This window comes from Clupea harengus, unplaced genomic scaffold (genome assembly GCF_900700415.2).
Source record: "Clupea harengus unplaced genomic scaffold, Ch_v2.0.2, whole genome shotgun sequence".
Classification (NCBI taxonomy): Eukaryota; Metazoa; Chordata; class Actinopteri; order Clupeiformes; family Clupeidae; genus Clupea; species Clupea harengus.
Window position 1 is genome coordinate 32,501 of NW_024880034.1, and position 6,356 is coordinate 38,856.

The 6,356-nt window shown below is 44.0% G+C and overlaps 1 protein-coding gene across 2 annotated transcripts in view; it reads right to left on the bottom strand.

Annotated features, from left to right (window-relative positions):
- The window catches only part of LOC122131147 (death-associated protein kinase 2-like), an 18,866-nt gene extending 12,821 nt beyond the window's left edge, over positions 1 to 6,045 (bottom strand). The window contains exon 1 of one of the 2 annotated variants that reach the window (XM_042706061.1): positions 5,798 to 6,045. The gene's annotated coding sequence lies outside the window, so the exon portion shown is untranslated. The remainder of the gene's footprint in view (positions 1 to 5,797) is intronic. The other variant, XM_042706062.1, reaches the window with a different exon arrangement.
- Positions 6,046 to 6,356: the final 311 nt, after the last annotated feature.

Below are 6,356 nucleotides of genomic sequence, written 5' to 3' on the forward strand. Positions count from 1 at the left end.
TTTTGTCCAAAGTGACGTACAATGGAGAGAACAGTCAAGCTACGAGCAATAGAAACCTGGTGTAACAATAAATACTACTTTACATAAGAAATACGAAATAGAAAAGAAAAGAAAAAGAAGTGCAGGAATGTAACTGCTGTAAGTGCAAGTTAAGTACTAGTCGAAGTGCCGGTTAGGAGGGGAGGTGCTCTCTGAAGAGTTGGGTCTTCAAAAGCTTCTTAAAGGTAGAGAGGGACGCCCCTGCTCTGGTAGTGTTAGGCAGTTCGTTCCACCAACGTCGAACTCCAAATGAGTAGCACAGATGAGATGGTGAGCAGACAGCATCTTGAAGAAAAAAAAGGCTAATGTCGTTGAGATAATATTACCAGAAAAGGCTAATGTTGTTGAGATAATATAACCAGAAGTGGTTGTTACACAAACCCAGAAAATAGTGAAACCTTTTAGTGATGCGGTCAGACGATAGAATAGGTGCAATTAACTAACCATTCTATTGATCTGAGTTATACTAGTCCAGGCTCTGTGATAGTCTTCTACACTCAGTTTCTGTTTTGCTATCAAGGCAACTCTTGTTATTCAACTTTTTTTTTTAACATGAAACAGATGAGAGCAGTACTTTGGCAAAGACCAAAGCTCACAACATCACCATGGCATATCACACAACATCAGAAACACCTAGCAGAAGAATCCTTAGCCTCTTAGCACCCTGTGCAGTGTGCAGTGGTTGTTACTCACAGTCAGTAAGTGCAGCACCAACCAGCTTTTCTTCAGCCACAGCGAAAAGTGCTAGTTGAAGTAAGAGAGCCAAGGTAGCTCATACGCGCTGTTCACTTTCTTAGCCAACACTAAGAAATGCATGATAAATTAGTGTGTTTGAGAGTGCATGAGTGTGTGTGTGTGTGTGTGTGTGTGTTTGAGAGTGCATGAGTGTGTGTGTGTGTGTGTGTGTGTGTGTGTGTGTGTGTGTGTGTGTGTGTGTGTGTGTGTGTGTGTGTGTGTGTGAGTGAGTGTGTGTGTCTGGGAAGGGTGGGTCTAGGACGTGTGGGGGTGCCTAAACTTGAAAATGATAGTGTTAGTGAGCGGATGTTTCTGTGTGTGTGGGTTTGTGTGTGTGAGTGTGTGTGTGTGTGTGTGTGTGTGTGTGTGGGGGGGGGGGGGGGGGGGGGGGGGGGGTTTCTGTGTGTGTGTGTGTGTGTGTGTGTGTGGGTTTCTGTGTGTGTGGTTAAATGACAGAGCAGTGTTTATGGTCAACATGACTTGCACAGTTCAGAGGTGCAGGGTGTGTATGATGCTCCGCTGCTTATGTCAGTAAAGCAGCACGGCGGATTACCATGTGTATTTATAGAGCACACCTGCGGTAGAAAATGTCTAAACATAAGCACAGATGAGAGACACACAGAGACAAGGGAGGGGGAAGGAGAGGGGGGGGGGGGTAATCTCACTCGGCCCTCTCTCACAGTATCACTACATTAGCAAGAGGATAGCTAAACGGTATGGGTCTTTGGGTAGGTTTTTTAGCATTGACACGTAATGAAAATGGAGTTCAAGAATTGCTTGTGCAAATGAGGTTTTCTGTAAGTGTGTGTGTCTGTCTGTGTGTGTGTATATGTGCATGTGTGTGTACATGTGCATGTGTGTGTATATGCGCATGTGTGTGTGGTTGTGGGTGTGTTTACATGCGTGCATGTAGGCATGTAGTGTGTGCGTGTGTGCATGCATGTGTGTGCGTGTGTGTGTGTGCATGCATGTGTGTGTGTGTGTGTGTGTATATGCGCATTTGTGTGTGGATGTGGGTGTGGTTGTGGGTGTGTTTACATGCGTGCATGTAGGCATGTAGTGTGTGCATGTGTGCATGCATGTGTGTGCGTGTGTGTGTGTGTGTGATCATATGTGTGTGTGTGTGTGTGTGTGTGTGTGTGTGATCATATGTGTGTGTGTGTGTGTGTGTGTGTGTGTGTATGTGTGTGTGTGTGTGTATGTGTGTGTGTGTGTGTGTCTGTGTCTGTGTGCGTGTGCGTGTGTGTATGTGTGTGTGTGTGTGATCATGTGTGGGATACAGACTGAACAATTCAAGTGAAGTGAGCATGAGAAACCTCTCACAGATGTTGCTCATGCTCACGTCTCATGTGGTGAGTGAGACCCGAGCCCTCCTAAACACACACGCCCATTCTGTAAGTGTGTGTGTGTGTGTGTGTGTGTGCGTGTGATCATGTGTGTGTGTGTGTGTGATCATGTGTGTGTGTGTGTGTGTGTGTGATCATGTGTGTGTGTGTGTGTGATCACCCTCCTAAACACACCCTTAGCCCTATGCTGGCTCGGCTCCTGGCCTCGTTTTCATACCATGAAGTTCCCTGGCCTGGAGAACAACAGAGCTCATTCAGAAGCCCTGAGAGAGTCCAGTCCACAAGCCACAACGCAATCACTCTGAAGGGAGGCAAGAAACCCAACACAAAACTCTCCAAAACAATGGCTGCTGTTCCATCCGAAACCTCAAGCACTCAGCAGTCAGCAACAGACAATGGGATGCAACACACCAATGGACTTTGAAAAGCCCTGAGGCACTACTACTTTGTGGTGACCTTGTTTACGGCACAGAAGCAACTCACAACACAACAGAACTAGAAATACTCCACACAATCCTGAACTATCTCTAGACTTTATCACATCTGAAACACAAACACACTCGTTTGGGAACACCCACACAATACTACAACAGCACGGTACTCTGACATGACATCTGAAACACAAACACACTCGTTTGGGAATACTACAACAGCACTATACTCTGTTAGGTCTCAAACACAAACATGCAGTCGGCAACACACACACAAAACGCAAGCACCAAATGAGCATCGACTGCTCAACACTACCCAACGTGTGTGTGTGTGTGTGTGTGTGTGTGTGTGTTTGTGTGATCGTGTGTGTTTGTGTGTGTCCTCAAACACAGCCTGATCATAATGAGCCGACCGGCAGAGCCAGTGAGAGACTGCGTGAGAGACCTGTTTACACAAGGAAAGGAAGTAGACAGTGTGAGAACTGTGTTTAACATATTGTGCGACAATAGATTTACATCGTGGTCTTAATGTGTGGAGGTCTGTTTGCATTTTGACTTGTTAGTTGGTGGGTGCAAGTGGAAGTCCCGGCGCTATTCAGGGCCTTGGTTATTCAGTTCCCCTACAAAGACAACTCTGATGCACAGGTGTGTGGTCAAAGGGTGGGCCCATCATTGTATACGCAAACTCACGCTAACGTCAAACTGACAAATGCAGAAACGCACATAGATGCACGCGGCCACACACACACAGAAACACATTTTTAGGACAGATTCAGAAACCGACTCACTTCTCTGTTCATCAGCAAGCTTAGTCTTGGATTGAATACTCCACTAACACCAGACAATAGATTCCCATGACCAGTCAGAATAATGACAAGTTATCTAAATAAGTATCCAATCTATAGGTATTTAACACGTAATACCAAACCAATTCAAATCTGGTCCATATTCGGCAACTTAAAATAAACAGCATCACTGCGATCAGATCAGTCATGTCGTCAGTAAATAAACTTGCTTGAAAACTATAAAACGAATGTAATTCCACATCCATCAGTGCTTTTTAATATTTAAATATTCTATCTTTCTTGTTTCCTTTTTGTTGGATCTGCTGGACAATAGAATTGTTACCACTATAAAGCAGATGTAAAACAAGTGCATGAAAGGCCTCAGAAGTGACACAAGACAAAACATGTAAGAACATGTCAAGATAAACTAAATTCTCAGTACTGACAAACTGTTGTTCGTTATGCGTCTAGAATTACATTCAGAAGCATTTGTATTTCTTTCTGACAAAGAAACGCACATACCGGTAATTCTTTACAGTGAAGAGGTGATGTAGGCTACCATTGTGAGTCTTGGGTACGTGCGTGTATGAAATAACCCATTAGATCAAGACACGTTCACAATATAACAAGTCTAAGAGAAGAGTCCATGTAAGAACATTCCCTGACTGTGTTATTCTGGGTTTGTGAGTGGGCTTCGGTGGAATGTGGAGGAATTCAGGGTCCTCGGGGAGGGGAGGGATTCTTATCCACATGAACGTCTCTGTGTGTGTGTTTATGTATGTGCGTGTATGTGCATGTTGCCATATCACTTGCCTGTTCCTAGAAAAACTCCTACTTTACTGCGAAAGTTTTTTTTTTGTCGTAACACTGATTAAATGCTGAGATAGTTCCACTGATTCACTCTGATCCAGAGCCAGTCTTCCCTATGTCGAATCGAAACACTGACTCTACTGTAACTCTACACTAGGAGAGCAAACACAGCCGTTTATTACAGCATCAGTGTATGGGAGGTGGTTTCCTTCACTTGGATGAGGACATAGTATCATGAATTCGCGGGGATCTCGCGTACGTGGTTTGAGAATGTTTTAACGTTACTTGCCATGAGCATGAGCTTATTCTGACTATCTTTTGTTTCTGCATTTCTTAAATATCTGTATCCAATAAAACACATTACCATGATTCAATGCATTTACGATGTAATACATGCTGTCCTGTGGCTAAAGGTAGGCTATATACAGCGAATCAATGAGTTACCAGCCGTCATTTTTGGTCAGCATATGATTCCTTACAGGCTTAGTGGTACATTGTCGTGATAGGATTATGGAAAGAGAAGATTTACCACGCAAAGACTAAAAGGTGTGGATTCTTTAAGGTGTGGATTTCCAAAAACTTACCTCGCGCTATGGTTTCTTGCAGTAAGCATAACCTGTATTTTTGCCACTTGCGGTTTCTACTTCGCTTTACGTGAATCCCGTGAGTCCGTCAATAACGTTTCACTTCAAATTGAGCAGTGTAACTTTATGCTTTCGCTGCTATTAGGGACCTCCTCCTTTCCCTCAAACGCACCTTGCGCTGAGGTCGGCGTTGGAGTTCTTGCAGGTGAACGACAACTGTTCAGGTAGTCAGTTCAACAATTTTGGTCAAGAGTATTTCCGGAATGTAGGCATACAAGTATATTGACCAAGAAGGCAGCTTACTACGCAGTTGTCAATGCGCTTAAAGAAGGAATATAGGTAGTCTAATATTCAGTTGTTTTCAAATCGATCAATGGCAGTGACCATATGCCTCATAGAAAGCTAGGCTACAATAAACCTTACACCAAGTCGTTTGCTTAGGCATGCTAATCTACCAAGTCCATACAAAACAATTCTACATTGACGTAAGTCAACTTTATTTCTCTGGTCAGAGAGTGCCACCTGGCAGCAAAGGGGAGAATTATCTGTGGAATGGGGCGCGAGCGATGAAGCGTAACTGAGAGCATGTGTCAACTCAAATCTCAGCGCGCGACTGGGCTTTTTCGCCTTCAGCCGGTGGGTTATTGTCTGACAAGGTCATCGTGTTACAACAACAATACAACCGGCCAGACTTTCACGCGTACAGAACGAAGCTGACAGCGTACAAATGGCTCCTGTATCCAATAAATACGGAAAATCCCAAGGGTTGTCCCTTGCCTACAGCCTGTAGGCTACTGTCATCTCACAGTTCTCGTGACGGAGCGAAGTGCGCACTCAGAACATATAGCGCAGACTCAACACTAGATGTACACTGATGATATAGCCTACCTAGGTGTAATAACAAAGGCTGTTCCATGTAGTATTAAACAGACAGTTTGCAGTTTTAAGGCCACTGACCAAAACGTCGTCTCCGTATCCTTCCAGTATAAAAATTAAATGAAGCCTTTTTCTAAAAAAAATGGTTGTGTAGCCGTCACATTTGACAGTCTACCACAGGAAAAGCTCACCTGAAATCGTGACTGTTGGCCAGTATACCATCCATTATATGCCAGTGCGTGTTAGTCCATTTCTGATACCAGACGTCTCCGGTCCATTCGTCCTTTGGCGAGACGACGCACTTCTTACTCGCGCAGGTTCCCAGATATCCCAGACTGTGACCACAGTGTGACGTGCTGTGCTGTGTTGAATTGATTCTGTGATTGTTGATTACAGGCGAAAGTTCATAAATTGAACGATTATGGAGATAAGACCCAGAAACAAATGAAAAGAGTTATTTCTACCTTCAGGCAAGGACTTATAAGGTGCGTATTTATTTCACCCCTGTAATTTTTCATGCAAGCATGTGAGAAAGAAAACTCTTCTATGCATAACACAGAGTTCCTAATTGCTCTCACTAACACAGACGATTTTTCACAGTGTGTAGTCAAAACCACGTTGAGTGGCATCCTAACATTGCATCCCCCCCTTCCATCTCCTTAAGTTACCCATATTATGTAGGCACTCTGTTTCCCCATAATCAATTCTAATGTTTTTGCCCCATCTAGTGGATCGTCTGTGAACGTCCAT